Below are 26,628 nucleotides of genomic sequence, written 5' to 3'. Positions count from 1 at the left end.
GTGTTTATTTTGAGCCATAAGAACCAGGTCTTCTAACTTCTTGATTTCTTCCACCCTACGTAGCCAGGTCCCTGAAGAGGGTGGCGTGTCTTTTTTTCACAATAGTGGAATGCAAGCTTTGGTGGCATTCAGTAGGTGTTGTATAATTGATTTTTGATAACGCTTCACCGGGATTGTGGTGTCATGGAGTAAAAAGAAAGCTGGATTGTCAGGAATCTTGTGATCTGTAAATTTGTGGGTAACTGTCCAAACAGTCGTCAGAATTGTTTCAGCAGAGGGCAAGTCCAGAATATATGGAGAAGAGTTCCCCTGTCTGCCTGGCATCCCAGCAGCTGTCTGTGGTATTTGGAAAACATTTATGTAGCAACTGTGGTGTGTAGTACCATCTGGTCAAGCTCTTATAGTTAGATTCCTGCGTTTTCGTACATATCAACGTTTTTAAAGAAAATCTAATTGTTTTGTTTTTGGGTTGCAGTAAAGGAGCGTTGTAAGTCCATTGCCCACTTCTGTAGGAAAGACAAATGTGGTTGTTCTGATGGGGTGTTAAGCAGAGCGTAAGTTTTAGATATTACTTTTGGTAAAGTCCCCTCATCCAAACAATAGTCCTCGAAAGTTGTCAGAGTACGATTGAATTGGTGTCAGAAACCATGAATAAGACTGAGACCTGAGACAGAAGTACAGTTAAATAACACTTGTGTCAGAAATCATGAAATCAGACTGAGACAGAAGTACAGTTAAATCACACTTGTTTAATAATAAAAGTAAAAAGAACAAACTTAGTCAAAACATAGCCAAAGTTCAGTAACCGGAACAGATAGTCAGCCAAGCAGAAGTCAGGGATCAAAGTAGTGGAACAGCAAGCAGGATCTGAGCCAGAAGGGATGTCAGCAAAGCCAGTCTTTAAACAGGAACGCAGGAGATAGTTTCTTGTGATATGACCAAGGCGAAGGCAGAGCTCCTCTGGACTGGATGGCTTAAGTAGGCAGGACTGACGAGCAGGATCATCAACAGCTGGGTAACTGTGGAGAGAGATGGGAGCTGGCAATTAGCCGACAGCTTAGCGGCCAGCTAAGAGAAGGAAGGGCTGAGCCCAGCCCTGACAACTTGTTTATTAACCACTTCACTACCCGGCCATAGTAAAATGACGTCCACAGATGGGATCTCCCATCTTGGGTGGACATCATATGACGGCCTGGGCTTCCCGGCCGTCTAGGGGGCACACGCACCCGCCGCGTTGCTCAGGACCCGGTGTGTGTGCCCGGCGGCCGCGATGTCCGCCGGGCACCCGCGATTGCCCGTTAACTGGGCCGGACCGTGGATCTGTGTGTCAGTTGAGAGGAGACCGATCTGTGTTACCAGTACAGAGGAACACCGATTGGTCTCCTCCCCCTACAGTTATAATCACTACCCTAGGAAACCTTTAACCCCTCGTCTCCCCCTAGTGGTTAACCCCTTCCCTGCCTGTCACATTTATACAGATATCAATGCAATTTTATAGCATTGATCGCTGTATAAATGTGAATGGTCCCAAAAATGTGTCAAAAGTGTCCGATGTGTCCGCCATAATGTCGCAGTCACGAAAAAAAAACGCGATCGCCGCTATTACTAGTAAAAAAAATTTTTTAAAAAATGCCATAAATCTATCCCGTATTTTGTAGACGCTGTAACTTTTGCGCAAACCAATCAATATACGCTTATTGCGATTTTCTTTACCAAAAATATGTAGAAGAATACGTATCGGCCGAAGCTGAGGAAAAAATTAGTTTTTTTTAAGAAAAAAATGGGATATTTATTATAGCAAAAAGTAAAAAATATTGTGTTTTTTTTCAAAATTGTCACTCTTCTTTTGTTTATAGCGCAAAAAATAAAAACCGCAGAGGTGATCAAATACCACCAAAAGAAAGAAAGCTCTATTTGTGGGAAAAAAGACGTCAAATTTTGTTTGGGTACAACGTCGCACGACCGAGCAATTGTCGTTTAAAGTGCGACAGCGCTGAAAACTAAAAATTGGTATGGGAAGGAAGGGGGTGAAAATGCCCTGTATTGAACCGGTTAATAATAAAAAAAAGGTAAACCGAGTAAACGTAGTCAAAACATAGCCAGAGTTCAGGAACTGGAACGGATAGTCAGACAAGCCAAAACATCAGGGAGCCACAGAACAACGTATTAGAACAGCAAGCAGGATCTGGAGCCAGAAGGAATGTCAGCTAAGCAAGTCTTTAACAGGAACACAGGAGAGCGTCTCTAGAGATGTGACCAAGGCGAAGGCAGAGATCATCTGGACTGGGCGGCTTAAGTTGGCAGGACTGATGAGCAGGATATCATCAACAGGTGAGTCACTGTGGAGAGATAGGAGCTGGGAATTAGCCAACAGCAGAGTGGCAAGATCAGAGAGGGAAGGGCTGAGCCCAGCCCTGACAATTGGGAATGTAGGAAGTGATGAATGCGTACTGCTTTCCAAAATGGAAGTTGAAAGTGACCTGTTTCACTAGTCAGTGACTGGATTGAGGGCCATCAATTTCCATCTAGAAAATGAGATGCATGGTCTCTGCCTGCCTGGATAAGCATGTCATATTCAAATTGTCCAAGTCCCAGCAGGAATGCCGGGTTGCCCAGTACACGCAGAAGAGGAGAGTCTCTAGTAGTGAGAGAAGCTTTAAATACAGACGTTGAACCTAGTCGGAGAGTAGCGCCTACTATCAGGTGTGATTTCAGGTGCAAAGGTAGTCGGTCATAGCACCACAAGGCCCCTTTCAACTTGACCCTGGTTTGGGCCTGTTCTAGCTGCGCCCAAAGTTTAGTCTTATAAGGGATGTTCCAATTAATAATTCTCCCAAGGTGCACAGCCAAGTAATACTTTTGCAGGTCTGGGAGAGCTAAGCCTCCATAATGTTTTGGCAAGGTGAGGTACTGTCTGGATAGACGAGATTTCGAGTGTGTCCAGATAAATTTAACGAAGAGTGAATGCACTAGTTTAAAAATTGTAGAATGAGATTTTTCCCAGTAGGGCCTGAAACAAGAACAGAAACTTCGGTAGTATACACATTTTAAAAAGATTACACCTTCAAAACCAAGAGTGGAATCCGTTATTCCGGTCTTTCAGCAGTATTTAGGTCTTGGCCTGAAGGGGTTGGAAGTTAAGTTCAAAGGTGCTGGTCAGGTTCCCAGGGATGAAGGTCCCTAAATATTGGAGAGCGAGATCCGACCATTTGAATTTAAACTTAATTTGTAGGACGTTTAGGGTGGTCTGGGTCACGTTGACACCCATTGCTGTTGATTTATCAAAATAGATTTTTAGATTAGAGATTGCTCCATACCTATCAAACTCTTTAAGAAGGTTCGAGAGTGACACCACTGGTTTAGTTAGAGAGAAGAGTAGGTGTTAAAATACATTTTTTATGGTATTAATACCGATATTATGTAAATTATAATGATGAAGAAAATTCCAAGAAAATACGCTCAGTTCTCGTGTAAAAACTCAAAAATTGATTTAATAAAATGGCAAAATATTACAAGAACAATATCAAAATGTAAAAATAACATCAATAATGTAATTATTTCTTAAGATTAAGATTGAATCAGATGTGTGTGTGTGTGTGTGAAGCTGTGGCAGCTTCCTTCAATGCCTGCCTGAATCAGTCTGTCCAACTGTGTTTCTGTTTCTAGCTATTACTCCTAAACTCTGACCCCCACTTTATCTTAAAAAGGGCTGGTTTAAAGTTCCTCTGAGCCATATTGTCCTACAGACTCTTCTTATGAGACATAGCTTCCCTCCCACCTCTCACGTAAGGATGGGAGTTGTTCAGACTCTATGCATTCACATTCCTGAGGAGTGGGCAAGAACAATGTGTGAAACTATTTAACTTGTACATAATATAACATCTAAATCAAATACTACATATACTAATATATATATTATATTCATTGAAAAACCAATGTTCTTCTTAATATCCTAATCAAGAAATATTGTAGTATAAAGAACTTGTAATCTTAACTAAAACATAAACTTTTACATCTTAAAAAATGTGAATCCTTCCTTCTCCATATGTGATAGGGTGAGGTAAGAATTAATTATCATATGTGAGCTCTCCAAAGAAATGCTTATGAAGCTTATAACAACATATACCGTATTTATCGGTGTATAACACGCGCCGGCGTATAACACGCACCCCAAGTTTAGGAGGGAATTTTAAGGAGAAAAACTTTTAGGAGGGAAGTTAAAGGAAAACAAACTTACATTTAAATGCCCATCAATGCAGCCTTGTCAGTGTATATCTGCAGCCTTGTCAGTGTCATTGCAGCCTTGTCAGTGCAGCCTTGCCCAAGTGTCCATTGCAGCCTTGCCCCAGTGCAGCCTTGACCCAGTGTCCATTGCAGCCTTGCCCCAGTGCAGCCTTGCCCCCAGTGTCCAGTGCAGCCTTGCCCCCCAGTGTCCAGTGCAGCCTTGCCCCCCAGTGTCCAGTGCAGTCTTGCCCCCCAGTGTCCAGTGCAGTCTTGCCCCCCAGTGTCCAGTGCAGCCTTGCCCCTAGTGTCCAGTGCAGCCTTGCCCCCAGTGCAGCCTTGCCCCCAGTGTCCAGTGCAGCCTTGTCCCCTAGTGTCCATTGCAGCCTTGACCCCAGTGTCCAGTGCAGCCTTGAATGGATTTAAAATTGCCGCCAAGATCGCAGGGACTGGGCGGAGCGAGCGCTGCCGAGATTGCAGGGACTGGGCGAAGCCGAGATCCACATAGCCGAGTGTACTCGGCTCTTCTCGGCTCCGCTCAGTCACGCCCAGTTCTGCCCTATGATGGACATAACACAGATCCAATGGCGGGACTGGGTGTGACTATGAGCGGAGTCGAGAAGAGCCGAGTAAACTCGGCTATGTGTATTTCGGCGCGATCGCTCCGCTCCTCTCACAATCAGCAGGGGATCGGCGTATAACACGTACCCACGATTTCCCCCTGATTTTAAGGGGAAAAAAGTGCGTGTTATACGCCATTAAATACGGTATATACTTTCACATAGATATAAAAGTCTCTATATATTTCACTTTTTCCATATCTAGAAGATATAAATATATACAAGTCAATCATTCTAAAAAGACCCAATCCCCCCCAATAAAGATGTGTTAACTTTTTGTGATGAATATAAATATGTTATGAAGGTTGTTTTAATGGACATGTCAAATTTAATAAAAATGTAACAATAAAAACAAATTTAGTGTGCAGGTTATGCACCCAAGGGTAACCTCCCGGCTACATATGGGGTGAGGGGAGAGGGGCCAAAGGCTCCAGCTGTCTCATCCTATGCTTAGGAGAAAAATCTATATATAGTCTGCAACTGACAACTGGTGGTCCAAGCTGAATGTACCATTATCACTGTAACCCCATAGAGAGCAATGTGCCAGAGAGGAGCCTGCTGGTGGCCCCAAAAGATGTCAAAGTGCACCCGTCAGCATAGAATGCCGACCGGTATCAGAGTTTAAAAATAAGAATTAAGACGTAAAAACCTTTACAAGCTTAGTTTAAGTGCACCGCCTGACCCCCTCCCCCCGGCACATTGCCCCCTGCAGCAAATTCAGACATATTACAAATGCAGTTACAGCTTAGAGTTGATAGTGTAGACAACGCATAGGGTGTCTCAAAACATTGCACAGTAAAAAGAAAATTGACAGCAGACAGAGATATGCACAGCAGATGTGGATTAGCAGCGCATCCCTAAAATATGACGGCTCAAAGACCTTGGGTGTATCAGTGAAGGGACAGCCATTCCGTAGCCTGCAATAATGTACCTAGAGTTCAGCAGGGAAGAGGGATCAGTTCCACATTTAGTCCTTGTGAGCTGCTGGGCCAAAGATCATAGCAGAGCTGGTCCCAGGGAGCGGTCGTCCATCTTAGAAAGAACAAGGAACATTATCTTTACATACTGAGTGGCCATTTATGGCAGCATACAGCAAACTGTGGGGAGTCAAATTGGAGACTGAGGAAGAACTAGCATGTTGGCAGCAACATGGGCCATAGGAGTTAACATAGGAGATGGTGTAGCAAAGGGCAGCAAAAAAAGGAAGAAAGCGGAGGATTCAGAAGCTCACCATTCCTCCAGCTTTCATTAGATCTCCCGTGCATCCTCAGAAGAAGTGATACGCGAGCATTGCCGACTCCGCTGTGGTCTGGGTGATCAGGATCTTCTCAGCCCCGACAAGCCATGGCGAGCAGGGAAATGTTGCATTAATTGAAGCCAGTCGGGCACCTCGATTGGGTCAGTCTCCATGAACAAGAACAATGCAGGGAGTTCTGCAGGTGTGCGGAGGGTAAAGAACCGCTGAGGCTTCCTGAAGATCACCGAAAGGAGAAAACCCCAAGGTAAGTAAGCCTCATCTGTAGGACCATCTTCAGCACCGGTTTCAACATAGTCCTCCTTTGCAGAGTCGCCCTGGAGAGATCAGGTAGGATCCGGAGCGGAGCGCCATCAAATTCAATTTCTCCAGGGCCCTATGGATCCGGTCGAAGGTCACATTAGCCGGGAATGCATCCCCAGCTATATCACAGAATATGGCTCGGGTGAACTCCGCTAGATCCTCCGTTTCTGTGGCTTCTGGGAGGCCCCTGAGCCGCAGATTGTTTCTCCGGCTCCAATCTTCCATCTCCTCCATATGAAGCTGTTGGGTGAGTAAGGCAGCTGCTTGAGATGTCTGTGTCCCCACCGCTAGCATCTGTTTCTCTAGGGCCGACACCGAAGACTCACCTGTCTCCATCCGATCCGTGAGCTTCCTCACATGCTGTTTAACGGTGGCCATTTCTTTGCGGTGGCCAGCCTCGAGCTTGCCTACAAGGGCTTCAATATTTACCCTCAATTCTGCATCAGCTCTCAGTGAGTGGCAAATGGTGTGCCTCCTGGGGGTCAGCGTGAAACATCTCTGGGATATCCGAATAGGCCTCTGATGTAGTCGAGGCTGCAGGTGAGGTGGAGGGCTCTTGTGAGTGTAGTCCCTCGTGACGAGGCTTTGCGTGATCCACCATCTTGGAAGGGAGAGAGAGAGATAACGGAGGATTTCACCGCTAGTTTGTGGTTTGGGTGATTTCTTCTTGTTACCCTTATTCTTCCGCTTCCCAGCTGAGTACATGCCAGGGAAATCCGAAGGGTTTGTGCCGGGTTAAACTGAGAAGGGCCAGGAGCTCAGGAAATACACTTCCTCATTTGGCCATGTCCAGACCATGCCCCGTCAGGCTAATATTACCTGCTGGGTTATACTCCATCTCCATGTCAATGGATACTGGTAGACCAAAGGTCTTTAGACAGGAAGTGATGCCCTATATAACCCCTCTCATACAGGAAGTAATTACATTTTTTACCAGTGTCTGCAAGGTGGATGGCACGGTTGGTTTGAGCTTTCTGAGCTCCAGGTCTCTAGTCCCACAAACGGTTCCTAAATGAATCAGGGGCTTGACAGATCGGATCCATTTGACACAGGCTTTATATGCTTAGATAACTGGTACCCGAGCCTCGCAAAGAAGACTCAAGTTCCTGCGAGGTTTTGCCTGTAATGTGGCCTCCGCGCGCTGGACCCTGCGAAGTGGAATCCTGGACACCACAGCGCTAAGGCATTCCTGCAGGGTGCTGTACAGGTCCAAGGGAGTGGACCCTAAACATGAAAAGGGTACCCAGTCCTTGAAGGTCCTCAAGTGACAGGAACCCGCTGTGATGGGTTAAGTTTGGGCTCTTAGTTTCTAAGCTGCTCTGCGCCTGGAAGGGTAAGTGAAACCCCTTTACTTATCATCGTTAGGTGTACCAGTGATTTGTAACAATCAGTCAAGCTAGCTAGAGGCTGGACACCTGTGTGCGTTGACCATACGGGGGAGTTTTGGGCTAGCTGTGGGTATTTGCAAAGTGTACCTTTTTTTGCTTGTCTGGCCGTTTTTACCTGTATGTTGGCGCACAACGGTGCGCCATTTCGCCTTGGTTCACCATGGCGCACAAGCTTTTGCAAGAGTCCCACAATGCTCAGCAGTTGTTTGGTTGCCATGGCGCACATGCATTCACAAAAGCGCTGCTGGGCTCAGCAGTTTGTTTGGCGGTCATGGCGCACACGGCTTCACCGCACCTGCGCAGTAGCCTTTATTTGGGCACACAAAGATTTGCGTCATACGCAAACACAGCCACGCCCGTTCGCCGGGACCGCACACGTGTGCGCACGCACAGAACGTTCTGGTCCGCACCCAGCTTATTTAAGCTGTGTAGGCCAAGCATGCGGTGCTTCCAGAAGGCAGCTGTTGGACACAGAACAGGCTCTGAACAGACACTTGCAGCAGTTCATTTCTCCCTACCCAGGTCACATGAGTCACCAAGTGTTGCTTGGCAGGCTAAAGGTGCTTAGCAGGATTGTTACATAGGGGCTTGGTGAGCCCTATTAAAGGGTCTCCCTTCTGAAGTGTTTTAATACTACACCCAAGTACTCTGTTTGTGGCTATTAAATGTCTTCCAAAAAGAGGAGTGGCACTAGCACTACAGGGAAGAGCACGCCTATGTCGTCAGCAGTTCCTGATGAACCTAGTCGTATCCCTAGTGTTGTATCCCCTGAAGGACCAGAAGCTTCCGGGCAATCTGAGCCGCTGTGCCTATCTGGTATTGTGCCCACAGTCGTTGCTGCTGCTTCACCCTTTATCACCAAGGATGAACTGTCCTCGGCCCTAGCTGGGTTAGAGCACAGGATTGCTGGCATGATTGCCTCCATCCCGCAGGGTAACAAGAAGCGTGACAGCTCCCCCTCCCCTGAACCTCCTAGTCTGGAACAGGAATGGGTTGAGGATGGGCAACAGCTTAAAGTTCAGAATTCTGTGGAGGGCCCAGCAGATGAGTGTGCTTCCGAGCAATCTGGACAAGAAGATATCCAGTTGATGTCTGCCTCTTTCGCAGAGGCTTTTGATCCTGACTCTGGCCAAAATGGTTCATTCTGCCTTTAAAGCGGAAGTAAACTCATCCAGAAAACAGTTTCATTTCCGGCACGTGCCGGAAATGTAACAATCCCATTGGTTGTGCTCTCAACCAAACTGTCAAACCATCCAATGGCTGGTGTCATAACTGATCACATGTGGAGCATCATGGCAGTTGTAGATTAAACAGAGGCAAAGATGGCAGCTTCCTTGGCTGAAAACAATAGGAGAGTTTACTTACACTTTAAGTTGCCTGTTGCAGAGGTGACTGAGTCCCCTTGGTCCTCTTTGGGATCCCTGAAGCCTCTTCAGGCCACACAGGCTTTCCCCCTACACCCCCTGTTGGAACAGGAAGTGTATGCTGATTGGGAACATACTAACAGGATTTTTGTTCCTCCTAAGAGGTTTTCCCTTTTATATCCCATGGATGAAAAGTTTGTTAAAAAATGGAGCATGCCACCCGTAGATGCAGCAGTCTCTTCCTTAAACAAGAACTTAACTTGTCCGGTAGATAACGCACAGGGCTTGAAAGACCCTGTTGACAAGAAATTGGAGTAATTATTAAAGGCTTCCTTTTCTTTGGCCAGTTCAGCTATTCAGCCAGCTGTTACAGCAATTGGTATCTGCCAGTCCGTAAAGGATCAGGTCAAATGGCCTGATAGGCCTAACCAGGGGGATAATCTGCCTGAAAGTAAGACAGATATTCATCAAGCGCTGTGTTTTGCTGTTGACGCCTTAAAGGATTCACTACAGCAGGTTTCTAGTTTGGCTCTCTTGTCTGTACATATGCGTAGACGTTTGTGGCTTAAGAACTGGTCAGCCGAGCTTCCTTGTAACAGGTATTGGCAGGTTTCCCTTTTCATTGGGAACGTTTATTTGGTGATCATTTGGACAAATATACCCAAATGATTTCCAGAGGGAAGAGTTCTCTACTTCCTGTAAATAAAAGCACCAGACGCCCCACGTTTAAAACCTTAGGGACTGCTTCCTCAAATGCAAATGTCTCAGTGTTGCCAACAGGGTGCTAGGGCCAGGGGCAAGCCGCAGGGCCAGGGTCAGAAGAAGACATGGGTCCAAAGCTCTTCTAAACCCAGCACCAAGCCCTCCTTTTGAGGGGATGTCCCCATTCCATCGAGTGGGGGGAAGGCTGCTGCACTTTGCAGACATTTGGAGAACAATCATTCAGGACGAGTGGGTCACCTCAATTATATCTCGCGGTTACAAGCTGGAGTTACGGGGGGTTCTCCCTCAGAGGTTTTTAAGATCCAGCGTTCCCTCAGATCTCCAAAAAAAAAAAATGCTTATTGCTTCAGGCACTACATCATCTAGTGTAGAGGTTCCTGTATCTGAAAGGGGCACAGGGTTTTACGCAAACCTGTTTATGGTTCAAAAACCAAACAGGGACACAAGGCCCATTTTGGACCTAAGATCCCTGAACAAGTATCTACTGATACAGTCCTTTCGGATGGAGTCTGTCCGCTCAGTAGTAGCCTCACTCCAGAGGGGAGACTTTCTAGCCTTCATCGATATAAAAGACACGTATTTACACATACCTATCTTTTAGCCTCATCAGAGGTTCCTACGTTTTGCAGTAGGAACGTTATTTTTAGTTTGTGGCTCTACCCTTCGGCTTACTAAAGCTCCCCGGGTGTTCACAAAGGTCCTAGCACCGGTACTGGGTCTTTTGAGGATCCTGGTGCTCGGGTATCTGGACAACCTCCTGCTCAGACATCACTCATTACAGGCTCTAATAATATGCACAGTGTGGTATTTGAAAAGCTTAGGCTGGATCATAAATACCGAAAAGTCAGCCTTGAAACCAGCTCAAAGTCTAAAGTATTGGGCTCTGATCCTAGATACGGTTCTTGCCACCTGTAAGGATCTGTGCCCTGAAGGTTCAGGTGCATCAGATAAGGGGCATCAGACAACCCTCCATTCGGTTCTGTATGAGTCTTCTAGGGAGGGTGGTATCCTCCTTCGAGGCAGTGCCCTATGCCCAGTTCCATTCTAGGCCTTTACAACAAGACATCTTGTTGGCTTGGAACAGAAGAGGACAAGCTCTGGATTATCCAATGTGCTAATCTCCTCATGCGCGCTTTAAGCGGAGTTCCGCCCAAAAAAACCCCCAAATACTGCAGCTGCTGACTTTTAATATATGGAAACTTACCTGCCCAGGGCACCCACGATGTCCTCATCTGAAGCCGATCTGTCCTTTGGCTCCCGGGTGGAGGCGCCGGCATCTTCGGTAAGGGAATAAGGAAGGCTTCACAGCCTGTTTCCCTACTGTACATGCGCGAGTCTCACTGTGCAATCTCACTGGTCCATGCTGTCTTCTGGGACCTGTGTGTCTCCCAGAAGACAGTGGGGGGACAGAGGAGGGGCCGGACCAGGCGTAGATAGCCGCGGATACTGCGGCGATCTATGCCTGGAAGTGGGAGCAAATACCTGGATTATACAGGTATCTGCTCCCCCTTCCCCCCCTGAAAGGTGCCAAGTGTGACACCTGAGGGGGGGTGGAATCCGAAAAGCGGAAGTTAAATTTTTGGGTGGAACTCCGCTTTAACTGGTGGTTGCAGGATTGGAACCTGTGAAAGGGAAAATCCTTTCTCCTGGTAACTTGGAGAGTACTGACTACAGAGGCCAGTCTCTTAGGCTGGGGAGCGACCCTAAAAGGGCTCACAGCTCAGGGGAAATGGTCAGGGACAGAACAGATCCTGCCCATCAACATCCTGGAATTACGGGCAGTACGTCTGGCCCTACAGTCCTGGACGGTGGAGCTTCAGGACTGCCCTATCGGGGTTCAGTCCGACAATGCTACTGCAGTGGCCTATATAAACCACCAAGGCGGTACTAGGAGTCGTTCAGCTCTGAAGGAGGTGAACCACATACTAGCCTGGGCAGAGGAACATGTGCCGATTCTTTCGGCAGTCCATATCCCGGGAATAGAGAACTGGAAGGCAGGTTATCACAGCCGCCAGGAGATCTGCCCAGGGGAATAGTCCCTACACCCAGGGGTGTTCCAGGAAATTTGCCAGCATTGGGGATGGCCAGAGGTCGACCTTTTGGCATCCAGGTTCAACAACAAGCTACAGCAATTTGTGTCCCGAACAAGGGATCCTCTGGTAATCAGAGCAGATGCTCTGATAGTTTCATGGAGACAGTACTCCCTGGTTTATGCTTTCCCTCCACATTTTTTGCACAGGATTCGGAGAGAGGGGTTCCAGCAACCAGCCTGGCCCAGAAGGCCCTGGTTCCCGGAGATTGTGAGGCTGACAATAGATGGGCCATGGATGCTTCCACGTCACCCCGATCTACTGTCTCATGGTCCTATATTCCACCTCAATTTACAGTCTCTAAATTTGACGGCGTGGCTATTAAAGCCAGGGTGCTAAAGGACTGTGGCATCTCGGGACCAGTAGTATCTACCCTAGTGAATGCTAGAAAAGCTGTCACTAGGAAGATTTATCATAAGGTCTGGAAGATTTTTATATTGCTTGGTGTGAAGCCAGAAAATGGCATCCTCAGAAATACGTGATTGGGAGAATTCTCTCTTTTCTACAGTCAGCTATGGAAATCAGATTGGCTTTGAGTACAATCCGAGGTCAGATTTTGGCCTTGTCAGTATTCTTCCTTTTAAAGGCCTTTAGCATCCCATTCGATAGTCCGAACCTTTATGCAGGGGGGCGACCCATTTGCTTCCCCCCATTAGGTCACCTATGTGTCCTTGGGACTTGAACTTGGTGCTGTCTGTGTTACAGAAACAACCATTTGAACCTATTAAGGAATTTCCTTTAGACTTGCTGTCATGCAAACTAGCCTTCCTGATGGCCATCACCTCGGGTATCGGAGTTGGCGGCCCTTTCGTGCAGGGAACCATACTTGATCCTTCACCACGACAGGGTCATGTTACGACCTAAAATGAAAAAAATGATTTTGCACAATAATTAAGTGAATAAACGTGAAACTAATGACTACAAATAATGTGCATCCAGTGAAGACACGTGACCCTGTCGTAACGTGTAGGGAGTGGCCAGAGCGATACGCACATCAGGAATACAAGAGAGAGGGCGCAGAGAACGCCAGATCGTCATTATAACTTATTTTGCCTGTTTTATCTGTCACTATGTAAGAGTCCTACCTTAGACACTTAATAAACATCCCCCATTATTTAAACGATATCACAATAGTGGAGGCCTTTTTTCTTTCCCCCCTTCTTTTGTTCCCCTGCCACGAGGGTGGCAATATTGAAGTATATATAGGAGATATCGATGGAGGAATATAAGGGAAAGATCCATGGACTTCACTGACAGTACCTACCAGAAACCACAACAACCTATCTTCAACCCCTAATGCTATTATACATCAGTTTGAAGGTGAGAGTTCTGTGAGACCATACTCAAGACAATATATGGATTTTTAATGAGTCATTTTACTATAATTTTACATCAGCCAGATATTGATTAGAGGATCCTTTATCTTCCAAATCCCACATATAAGAGACTCTCCATTTTAAATTGATTATTCTTTTATGGACTTTATCACATATATTAATTTATTGTGCACGTCCTTTATATATCTTAATTGTTTTATTTATTTATTTTAGTGCATTTTACCTTGCACTGTGGTATTACCAGTACACTTTATTCCATTACCCGGTTTTTGCACGTATTATAGTTTTTTCCTCCTATATGAGGAGTCACAGCATCCATTATACAAGTGAGACTATTTTGTCCCTGTAGTGAATGCTGTTTATGTCACATTATTTAGCACACTATTGTTTAGAAATTTTACAATTTTACACACTGTATGCACATTATTTATTGTTATTGGTTTAACGTTTATTCACTTAATTATTGCGCGAAATCATTTTTTTCATTTTTCATCATTTAGTGTTGGTGTGAACACTCAGGTTTTGCTGCAATATATGTTATATGTATATGTTTTTTATTATATATACATAATTGAAGATTTATGAGTTTTTAGTTCATTTTATCATCCGATTAGCACAAAGGACACCTTATCACTCATGTTACGACCTGTTCCATTCTTTTTGCCAAAAGTAGTGTTGGCCTTTCATTTAAATCAGGACATTATTTTGCCTTCTTTTTTCTCTCAGCCTCGCTCTGCGGAAGAGAGACGACTGCATTCATTGGACGTTGTCCGGGCAGTTAAGGTTTCTTTTCCTAGATCCGCGGAGATCCGAGGATCAGACTCCTTTTTTTGTTTTACTAAAAGGACCCAAGAAAGGGCAGGCAGCTTCCAAGGCTTCCATTGACAATTGGATCCGTCAATTGGTCATTCAGGCCCATGGTCTGAAACGTAAAGCTCCTCCCTTTAGGGTGAGAGCTCATTCGACCAGGGGTGTAGGAACCCCTACGCCCCTCTTTGAGTACATCATGGGACAGAGATCCCTCCCCTATTTTTTGAGAATTCAGTGCTTGCTACAAAACTGAAGTACTTCCTGTATGGGAGAGGTTATATAGGGGATCACTTCCTGTCTAAAGACCTTTGGTCTACCAGTGTCCATTCGCCTGGAGATGGAGTATAACCCAGCAGGCAATGAATATTAGCCTGGCTCTGTGTCCTATGATGTACTCAAAGAAAAGGATTTTACAGGTAAGTATGACGAAAAAATTCTATTATCCCTATTGTGGGGTCACCAATACGGTATTTGTAAATTGAAATCTCCTCTTAAGCGTCTCTTCTTCAGGGAGAATAAGTTCAGTGCTCGCAACCTTTCTTCGTAATTAATATCCTCCAGAACCTTTATTAGCTTTGTTGCCCTTCTTTGTACTCGCTCCATTTCCAGTAAATCCTTACTGAGGAGTGGTGCCCAGAACTGGACAGCATACTCCAGGTGTGGCCGGACCAGAGTCTTGTAGAGTGGGAGAATTATCACTTTATACCTGGAGTTAATCCCCTTTTTAATGCAAGCCAATATTCTGTTTGCTTTGTTAGCAGCAGCTTGCTGAGCCTATCATCTACTAGGACCCCCAGGTCCTTTTCCATCCTAGATTCCCCCAGAGGTTCTCCCCCTAGTGTATAAATTGCGTTCATATTTTTACCACCCAAATGCATTAGTTTACATTTTTCTACATTAAACCTCATTTGCCATGTAGTTGCCCACCCCATCAGATCTTCTTGCAAGGTTTCCACATCCTGTGGAGACGTTATTGCCCTGCTTAGCTTAGTATTGTTTGAAAATACAGAGATTGAACTGTTTACCCCATCCTCCTGGTCATTTATGAACAAATTAAATAGGATTGGTCCTAGCGCAGAACCCTGTGGGACCCCACTTCCCACCCCTGACCACTCAGAGTATTCCCCATTTATCACCACCCTCTGAACTCGCCCTTGTAGCCAGTTTTCAATCCATGTACTCACCCTGTGGTCCATGCCAATGGACCTTATTTTGTACAGTAAACATTTATGGGGAACTGTGTCAAATGCTTTTGCAAAATCCAGATACACCACATCTAGGGGCCTTCCTTTAGCTAGATGGCAATTCTCCTCATAGCAGGTTAATAGATTGGTTTGGCAACGATTCTTCTTGAATCCATATTGATTACTGCTAATGATACCGTTTTCATTACTAAAATCTTGTATATAGTCCCTTATCTCCTCCAAGAGCTTGCATAGTATTGATGTTAGGCTAACTGGTCTGTAATTCCCAGGGATGTATTTTGGGTCCTTTTTAAATATTGGTGCTACGTTGGCTTTTCTCTAATTCGCTGGTACCATTCCAATCAGTAGAGTGTCAGTAAAAATTAGGAACAATGGTCTGGCAATTGATTGAGTTCCCTAAGTACCCTCGGGTGCAAGCCATCCGGTCCCGGTGATTTATCAATGTTAAGTTTCCCAAGTCTAATTCTAATTCTGTCCTCTGTTAGCCATGAGGGTGCTTCCTGTGATCTGTTACGAGGATAAACACTGCAGTTTTGGTTACTGAAGCTCCCGATTTCCTCGTGAAGACTGAGGAGAGGAATAAATTCAATACCTTCGCCATCTCCCCATCCTTTGTAACCAGATGTTCTTCCTCATTCTTTATGGGGCCAATATGGTCTGTCCTCCCTTTTTTACTGTTTATATACTTAAAGAATTTCTTGGGATCTTTTTTTGCTCTCCTCCCCTATGTGTCTTTCGTGTTCTATCTTAGCCCCCTATTTGCACTCTTAAATTTCTTGTTGCATTCTTTATAAAGTCTGAATACTGATGATGATCCCTCAACCTTGTATTTTTTGATGGCCTCCTCTTTTGCTTTTATATGCATTTTACAGTTAAAGCCTTCCAGGACTTTTGTTCGCTCTTTTAAATGCATTACCCAATGGGATGCACTGGGTAATGCCCTTATTTAATATGCTCTTAAAGCGAACCCATCTCTCCTTCGTGTTCTTTGTTCCTAAGATTTTATCCCAATTTTTGCCTTCTAGCAAGGTTCGTAGTTTAAGGAAGTTGGCTCTTTTGAAATTCAGTGTCTTTGTTTTTCCCTTACGTTTCCTATTTGTGTGATTTATACTGAAGCCAATTGACCTGTGATCGCTATTTCCTAAATTGCCCCGTATTTCCACATCCGTGATCAGGTCTGTATTGGTAATCAGTAGATCTAGTAACGCTTTATTTCTAGTTGGTGCGTCTACCATCTGACCCATAAAATTGTCCTGCAAGACATATAGGAACTGGCGAGCCTTAGACAAATGTGTGGTTCCTTCCGCCCAGTCTATGTCTGGATAATTAAAATCCCCCATTATGATAACACTTCCCATCCTTGCTGCTAATCCACATTGTGATAGAGGTCTGTCTCCCCCTCATCTTTAAGGTTAGGGGGCCTATAGCATACTCCCAGTATTATTTTCTCCTTAGCTTCATCCCTTTGGAGCTCTACCCATAAGGATTCCACCTTATCCATAGCTCCCTTAGTGAAGTTATCTCTCACATTCACTTGTACATTATTCTTGATATATAGACATACCCCTCCCCCTTTTTTACCCTCTGTATCCCTGCGTATAGTAATATGCTGATGAGCAGGTACAGGGTACTAAAAGGCTGACATGACTGCACTTGTGATAGAAAAGTAGGTTAAACCATGTCCTAATTTATAAAAATGAAGAGTTTTAGGAGGGATTCTGCTTTAAAGTAAATCAATTACTAAATTACTATAGTCCTTTTCAGTCTTTTTAACAGCATGGAGGAAGGGAGCGGGGCGTAAATAAGCAGGGATTTGTCTTCAAACAGATATTTATTTAGTGTATTTATTAATGTATTTTTGTAATTTGCTTGGAGACAGTTCTAAACCTTTATTACTACTACTGTTTTGTCATATTTTATCATGTATTATGGTTGCTATGGGTAATACAGACATTCCTCTTTTTTACATACGTATCAGAAACTTTTATGAGATCCTAGCAGATGGTGGTGAAAGCCGATGAATGGCAAAGTTGTATTCTGTGTGTGGGAATGGAGTGGTGGTTTTCACTGAACCCTATACTTTGTCAAGACTTAGCAATGCTTTAACTGACTGCCTTAATTTGTGTGCAATTAAGCAAAGAATGCAGACTACATGGAGACAGGACACATAGAGGAATCAAAGAGTAAGAGCACTATTAGTTCATTTATGGGCTGTACTTGCTTTCATGCTGTGTCATTAGAGTTCTTTTTATTTACTGTGCAAAATGACTATGCTAAAAGATTCATATAATCAATGTGCGGCTATGGATCTTGATATAAAATATGCAGCCTGCAGGCACTGCTGTCTAACTGGGTCTTCTGTTTGTAAAAATGCATACTTGTACAGAGTATAAATGTTCAGATTAAAGGATATGGTTTACAAATCTGTTAATCTGGAGTTGGGCTTTAAAATTAACTACTTCTTTAAAAAAAAAATAGCTTACAAAATTTTAAACAAAAGGTTAATTTCACTGAAATACTTGGCATCTCCCTGGTTATGTCCCTCCACTGCCTCACTGCCTTTTTATCCAGTGCCAGGGTGTCAGACATACTTTTTGGGGGAGCATTGTCCAACCAACCTAAACTCTCACAGGGGAATAGTGTTGATAATAGGAAGCTGTTCTCTGCGTCAGTCAGGACTGTCCACCACTATAGAAAGAACAATGACATCAGGTGACAGGCCAGAACATGCCAGGTGCAAGGAGTCCAAGAAAAGCTAAAGTGGAGCTTACTGTCATTATGATTTTAAAACAAACTTTCAAGATCGTCAAGACTAAAGCTAGCCATATTTGGATCAAAATTCAGCTGATTCTGCAGGAATCAGCTGAACTTTGATCTGTCTGTAAGCAGGCTATTTGTACAGATGTTGAATGATGGATCGACTTCAGTACAACGAGCCTGTCCATAGATGGATTGAAATCCAGCTGGCTGAATTTCGATCTGTCAATGGGCAGGCTGGTTGTACTGAAGCTAATTGATGGATCAACTTCAGTACAAATCAACCTGTGCGGTTTTTTTTGCCCGATCACTGCCAGCATCTAAAGCTGAGGGAAGCAAGCAATTCTCTTTCTATTAAGCTTTGGTAGAAGGAAACAAAATTGCATAACGTATGGCCTGCCTTAGGCTATAGCTGCCAGCAGTGATTGGGTGAAAAAACACAGATAGGCTGGTTGTGGATTGATGGATAAACTTCAGTTTAACCGGCGTGCCGATAGGCAGATTGAAATTTGGCTGGTTCACACAGAACCAGCCAACCTTTGACCTGTCTATGGCCAGCTTTAGAGAGACCTAACTAAAAATTCAAAAATAAATACACCTCTTAAATAGTTGTTTAAATAGATCTGGCTTTTGTATTTTTGAATACAACCTTTGACAGCAATAATATGTTGTTCAGTTTTTATCTTTGCTCAAAAACATGCTCATGACACCATATTGCTAATGAAATTTAGTGATTTACATGTAGTCTGACTGAGCCCATCCACCAAATGTCCTACATCCCCAATGCTGAACTGATTTTCAGGCTTCAGAACAGGCTGTCACATTAGATGCACTTTTTTGAGCAAACAGAAGCAAGGTATAATAAAATAAAAAGTTGCAAATTTTCTTGCAATCTTCCTGCAGTTATGCTTTAAAGTGCACTTTCTCAAGCAAATTAAACTGAGCACATGATGAAATGCAATAAAGGTTGCATTGAGTAAAACAGCATGTCAGAATAATCAGATTGAGATATACAGACAGTTCATGTATTATGGAAGCTTAAAAAAAATGCTTGGGTCTTCTCTTACCACTTGCCAAGCCTTCCTATTTGTCATTTAATGTGATGGGTGGCCTTAGTGATTACTAGAGAAAGCTCAGGAGGTCATGGGTGAGTTTAACATAAATCCATCTACAAATATTTTTAGACCAAGACATGCATTTTCCTTTGAAGGTAACCTGAAATTCCACTTTTTTTTTTTTTTTTATATGTTTAGTTTGATCAATCTGGTCCCACTCATTTTGGTTTATTTTTACTCCAATATGCAAATATCCAACAGGTACTTATGAGGATGAAGTTTCTTTTAATACAATTTTGGATGATTTGTACCAAGATTAAAGTGGTTGTAAAGTCAGGTTTTTTATCTGAATGCATTCTTAGCATTAAAGCGGGGTTCCACCCAAATTTTGAACAATATCTGTATGTATTCTCTTCCTTGCCTAGATGCTGACATGCCGTTTAAAAAAATTAAAATCGCTGTAATTACCTTTTTATTTTTCTATTCTTCTTTGCACTTCCTGGTTCTCCTCCCGTGGGAGTAGGCGTGTTTCTAGCCTCTCCCAGACTCCTGGGAGCTAGTCTCAGGCTTCCCAGGATGCCACTGAGCATGTGCGGGAACGAGCGGTGAATGCTGTGAGCACAGCATTTACCACATCCAGGAAATAAATGCTTGTGGGCTTCAAATGCCCACAATGAAGATGGAAACCGCCTGCAGTGAATAATATAAGTTATTCTTTCTGATGAAATCTGACACAGGTGGACATATTACACACAATATGTGAGTATGTAATGCTGAGAAGAAAAGTTTGTGAATGAACTAAAAAAAAAAAAAAACGATAGGTGGACCCCCGCTTTAAGATAAAAGAAAACCTTCTGTGTGCAGCAATCCCCCTAAAATCTACCTGAGTTCCATCTCAGTCCAGCGATGTCCAAGACGGTTCGGCCATCCGAGACTCTCCCTCCTGATTAGCTGAGATGCAGCAGCGGCGCCATTGGCCACCGCTGCTCTCAATCAAAGTCAGTTGGCCAATCAGGAGAAAGAGAGGGCGGGTGCCAAACCACAGCTCCGTGTCTGAATGGCCACACAGAGCTGCAGCTCGGCTGCCCTCATAGCAAGCTGCTTGCTGTGGGGGCACTCGGCAGGAGGGAGGTTCCAGGAGCAAAGAAGAGGGACCTGAGAAGAGGAGGATCTGGGCTGCTCTGTGCAAATCCACTGCACAGAGCAGGTAAGTATGACATGTTTTTTTTTTTTATAGAAAAAAAAAAGACTTTACAATCACTTTAAAGATTGTTGGATTTGTGGGAGAGTTGTTTTTAATTCTCGGTAAGTGTAAGCTGATTGTACTGTAACAGAGAGACATCTTACACACTGAAAGAAGAAACAACTTATATGCACTGTTGTAGTATCTTTAAGACTCTTAATCTTGAGAATTTAAATGCCCTATATATGTCTCCATCTCGCTGACTCTTTTGCGTCTATGACTAAACCCTAACTAAGGGTGAAACGTGAAGAAAGGGAACAACAGCAGCGCTTGGCAGGAGATCCATGTTCCATGGACAATAAAGCTAATTGAAATAAGAGATTTTGTGGTGCTTGTTGGCATATTACTAGATTTTTATGGGCTGCTTTAAATAGAGAGAGAAGAAGATGTAAAAAAGCTAAGTTACATTTACTTTTTATTATAAGCCTTTGTATGCACAATTTAGCAAATTTATTACAGAAACAAAAGGTGTATGTTACTCACAGCAGCTAATGAGATCCACTTAAAATTAACATGTCACTATCCTCATTCAGGACAAGGTAGCAGGTTCTCATTATAGCCCACCTCCTCTATAAACAGGACACAGTACTAACGTAGTAGCTGGCAGATTCAACTAGAGAGCGTAGTATGCTACCAGGCTACCAACAATTCTGGATGTTTGTCGGATACTGAAAATTCTTCAGTTGGCATATCTCTTGAATATATCCTCTTCTTCTTTTACAGGGTTTTATGTTTTGTTTTGATTTTTTTGCTTTAAAACATATAACATAAACTGTTATTACAAATTTTAGATTGTAGATAGTAAAACACATACGGTATCAGATTTTTAATGATATCTTTCTATTAACTCTCCCTGTCCTTCTGACCTTTGTCATTGGAACACAAACTAACTGGAAATCTGGAAAGTTTTTGCTTTAGATATACCTTACCTAGCAGAGTTAAACTCTTATTTTAAAAATTGCAGGCAGGTACACCTTAACTGCAGAAGGACTCTGAATGTCTCTTTGTCTCTCTGCCACAAAAGCTTCTCTCTTGATTACTTACAACTTTCCTTTTGTATGCTGAGCTGCATATGAATACCTTAATTTCCAAACCTGGCATGGCCTGGGTGCTGAGACAAAATAAGTCGAGTTAATTAAGGTGACCAAAGACACCCAACATAAAGGAATATGTAAAGATGCCAATAGCAGTAATACAGTAACAAGTGAGATTGCTGGAGTGGGGTGTTTTGGGAGTTAAGTGTGATATAAACTGCAAGGATGCTTTCAATACTTGCATATTATGGCAAAAGCTTACCCAACACATTGCAGACTTTAGTTTTCTTTTATTACTTTTCTCATTTGTATCCTATTCTTCATGTCTTTTTAGTTAAATTTCCTTGTGCAATTATCCTCATTCATTTTGACATTAAGGCTGGGCTCACAGCTATGTAAATTGGATGTGGGTTTCCCCGCATCCAAATTGCATGGTAGGAGACTGTGACCGGCTCTCTACGGAGCCAGTTCACATATCTCAGCTGCGGCTCTGGTGCAAATTTGCACTGGGGTCCTGTGCGTTTTTTGTTCCATTTCAGGTCCGAATTCAGCCAAAAAATTTGGGCTGACATTGGACCTGAAATGGTGAACGGGGACGCACCGGACCCCTGCTGTGAGCCACATGCGGCAATAGTGTGAACCCAACCTAAAACTTTGAGCTAGTGTTTTATGGTCTGTGTAGGCTTAACATTTCTGATCTAGCAATAGTCACCTTTAAAATTAACAACTGTGTCCTAAGCTATATGTCTGACTGTATATATTTTTCTGCAGAGATGTAGGATTGTTTTTGGTTCACATTTCTCATTAACTAATAAATGAGGGTCCCAGAATAAGTGACAGACCGGTTTGGATGAATGGAAAGAGATATACTGTGGACAGTTGACATGTTAGAAATATTCCGTAAAAAAGGGTATTTTATAATGGTCTACAGTTATTCTATAGAGAAGTAAAATGTCCTCATGTGGGTAATTATGGTGGCAACTTTGGCTGTTTACAGTTCCAGAGTATGTTCAAGTGAGCAGTAAGCTGTATATCGCAGATATTTATACTCTTGTGCACTGATACAAGCATGCCAACATACCACAGGCTGCATAATCTCTATGGATGAATGATGGAATAATTTTGACATAACATAATTGATGCTGTGAACGCTAGTCTATTTGTGGATGCCTTGCTGTTCATTTCCTGTCTGCTGATATTGGTCCCCATGCTCACCTTTATTGTGTTTAAATGACAGCTCCCTTCATCCTTAGATTTATTGGGATCTGTCATGGGTACCGAGAAGTCTTCATAGCTGCAAGAAAGGATAGATAGATCAACAAAATCGATCTGCGTGATCCCAAAATTTGCCTGACCTTGTTTGGAACAGAAACAACTTATTTGACTCCATTGGAATTTAAAGATCTATCTACAGTATATAATATGCTTCAAGATGATGCTTCTTTTATTTCAAAACATGCATACAGTAGATTTGACACAATTTAGTATTATCATGGTGTCTAGCATCATTCTTCACTGGATCAGATCTTCTGCTTGTGAGCTGCTTTGGTTCAACGCACATCCCCGGGGTTCTAAACTTTGTTCTTAGAACAATCTGTTCTCTGGTTTAAGTTGCTAAATAGCTAGATCTTTCAGACTTGGGCTTTGTTTGGATTTGAGAGTTACATTATACAGTAGATTCATTCACCTAGGCGTGCCTGAAATGAGATGGCAATGCAAAGTTTTTAGATATATTGTAGTATGAATTCTGGAAGTGGTGCAAGTTTAAAGATTTGCACAAATAATCCCATTAATAAGCCTTATAACAATCAGAATGTGTGTGTAGGTTTAATTATCCATCTAAATTGTCCCTAGTATGTATGAATGTGAGTTAGGGATCTTAGATTGTAAGCTCCTTGAGGGTAGGGACTGATGTGAATGTGCTGCGTAAATTGATGGCGCTATATAAGTACCTGAAATAAATAAAATAAATAAATACATGTGGAATAGGATCTTCACCAGAAATTGTCCATTACCTGTTGATTGTGTTGGGTAAGTAGTAGGTTGTAGGTAAAACTACATTGTGATTTACAGATCAATGTTTTATCTTCAGTTAAGTGGTGTTCGGCTTCTCCCCAAAACTTCCAAAAACTTCACCCACTATTTCTGTGTGCTTAAGCTGCATGTGATGGCATTTTCTGGAGAAACTCAAATTATTAGTGAACACACTACTAGTAAGGTATATTCTAATACAGCAAATATTATTTGCCAACTATAATAGCATAATATTTTGTTAAAAACAAATGCTGCATACCTTTTATGGAAGCTTTATTTACTGTTCACGAGACTGTACAACTTGCCTTCTCTCGCTCTTCCCCATAGCAGGGAGCATGTCTGCATAGGAAGTGGGTGGGCTACTATAACACTACACGCGCACACACACTCGGGAAGCCTTGTGAAGCCATGAAGGCGTCTCCCACTAGATAGCTGCCAACCTTAGTGCATGTAACCAGGCCTCCATTCTCCACCTAAACCTTGTGAAAACATCCAGTGGGCCTCTTTGGCCCTATATGTGTAAAGGTATTTTCCTGTCCAACAACCTTCTGTCCTCACTCTCATAAAAGGTTCTGTAAACAGCCTTTAAACCCTGCCACCTCCCATTTGTCCTCTTCTGCTAGGAACACCCAGTGCTGCAGCGTCATTCAACTAAGCAGGGCTCAGCTGCAGCCATTCATTGAGGGGGGCTGGACAGGGGGCATGGTTGCAAAACTAACTATGTAGATACAGGCACGTGTGTGTGGGCATGGTGTGTGTAACTTCCAGTAGCCATTCAAGGGATACAAACTGATCATCCCAGCATAGATCTGCTTGTGTGCATGGTGTAGTTAGTTTCAAACCATACCTAGGGAAATTGAAGGATCACCAGGTATTTCTGAGCAAATGAAAAAGTAAATAATAAACAGGCTAGAGTTGCCATTAACAACATGAAAACAGACAATCTAGCTGTTATTAATTTTTGTAGTAACATAAACCTTAACAGTGCTGAGTCTTAAGAGCAGTGTTGCAGTATGATTTAGTAGATAAGTATGATTTTGCTCATAGCCCCCATCGCTAAAAATTAAATCAATATTGAAGTATTAGCATAATTGTTTTGTACAGGGAAAGAAAAAAGAAATACATTAATTTAGTGTCAGTTATTGTATTCTGGAAGTTGATCAAAATAAGTTGTGTCTTTACAGTTTACATAACAAGGGGCGATCAATAGCTTTCATTCTGGGCTATGACAGCACAATATAGATAAAATCTCTGCTCAGCAGATAAACTGGCCAAATAATTGGACATCACTGAGATTTTGATGAGTGTAGAAATTTCTGTGTGTATGAATTGAAGGTTTAGTGGTGGCGTAAAATGCCAATACCACTGTTTCCTAACATATATTGTAGATTTAATTGAGATCTTTGATAGGTTGTGTTCTTGCCTGGATTTACTTACCCTATATTCTTAGGCTAAAAGATTTTTTCTATACCCATTATATATTTCTTAACTCGTTCACGTGATCCATATTAACTGCCTTTTGAGCAGTTATGTAAATATTTAATCATCAATGTAGAACACAGGATTGCAGTAGTTGCTATAATTAAGTGTCTTCTCACATAACCCTATGCTGCAAAATTTCCACACCATTATTTAAATCACTTAGGCTAGGGTTCACTTCTGTGGATATTGCGGTTGGAGACAACAATGGTTGGTGAGAAGTGCATTGTGAAGCCTGGTGGGTGTCATAGGGAGTGGTGCATTGTGAAGTCCAGTGAGTATTATGATGAGGGGTGCATTGGAAGGCCTTTTTTGTGTTGTAGGGAGGGGTGCACTGTGAGGTCCAGTGAGTGTTAAGGGGAGGGGTGTACTGTCAGGTGCACTAAAAATCGCATGGTTAGATTCCCATGGTAGCAAGGATCTTGTACATATTTACCCAACTATAAAGATTTTATTAAAAATCCTGTCTTGGTTTCTTTACCTCCATTTTATGTAGGCTACTTATGAAAAGTAAGCTAGAACTTTTATCCTCAAAGGAGTTGGTTAATTTGCACATGCCAGCAGCTCCATTCCCGTGCCTCTGCCAGCCCATAGTGCAGGCTACTTTATGGAGCGACAGTATTTATAATATACTTTTCAACATGATGATTGTGAAATGGCATTCGTGCTTATCTGTTTTTGCCCTTATGCACTTAATACCTGAACAATTACATTTCCAAAAATAAAAATTTAACTGCTTTTACTTTAAATGAATGACCAATGACGGTCTGGATACTGACACTCCTATTTCAGCCTCCATCCACCTAGTGCTTGACCCACATTTAAGTTTGGCAGTCACAGGCAAGTTTGGTTCCCTGATTTATGTGAGGAAGAGTGTGATCCAAATTTTAAATGGAATGAATGGAAAGGCACAATTCTTCAGAGGTTATGCTCTACCCACAGTGGGCATCTTCAGCTGATCTAAGTGAGGTTCAATCAACATAATGTGTTAACCATTCATAGAATACTCTATAAGAAAACAATTATTTTACTTTTTATAAAAGGTACACTATGCCCTACACATAGCATTCCTGTTATTTTTAACATAAGGATACCCACCTATTAGTTACAGTTCCCTGCGGAGGTTAATGTCTGATGCTTACTATCTCTCACTAGGTAGTAAAGGCAGGATTGTAATAAATTACCCAGTATGTGCTTTTTAAAAAAAAAAAACAGTAGATCATGGCAGTTTTTGATTTTGCATTTATCACATGTTTAATTTTTTATTTTTTATTGAAAAAAAAATCAAAACTTACAACCTCTAGAAATAGTAATTTAGTGTTTTGATTTATATTTTTTCTTAAAGCATTTATCAAAAATGATCTTTTTACGACAATATAAAAATCGATAATGAGCCATGTATTTAGATACAGGAGCAAACATTTACAAATGTTAAGTTTCTCTGCAAACCTTGCTGCCCAGCAGACAAATTATAGGTGAGGAGTCTACACGGAACAGTTTTCACTTGCCAGGGTTATAATATAATGCTTCCTCTTCAAAAGCAGGTATCCATGTGACTGGACCATTGTTCTTGCTGAAAAGCTAGGCTTGTTGCCTGTATACATAGGGAATACAATATCTCCATGAAAATGCCTTCCAGTCACAAAAGGAAAATTGTTCATATAAGCCATCAATGCATTTTTGCATTGGCACATGTGATGGATTTGTTGA

At 42.7% G+C, this 26,628-nt stretch overlaps 1 protein-coding gene across 2 annotated transcripts in view; it reads left to right on the top strand.

Annotated features, from left to right (window-relative positions):
* The window catches only part of GPC3 (glypican 3), a 1,010,059-nt gene that overhangs the window by 316,763 nt on the left and 666,668 nt on the right, over positions 1-26,628 (top strand). The gene's annotated exons all lie outside the window — the stretch shown is intronic.

This window comes from Aquarana catesbeiana, linkage group LG09 (genome assembly GCF_042186555.1).
Source record: "Aquarana catesbeiana isolate 2022-GZ linkage group LG09, ASM4218655v1, whole genome shotgun sequence".
Lineage (NCBI taxonomy): Eukaryota > Metazoa > Chordata > Amphibia > Anura > Ranidae > Aquarana > Aquarana catesbeiana.
The sequence above is the reverse complement of the archived record's forward strand: the minus strand, read 5'-3'. Positions and strand labels throughout refer to the sequence as shown.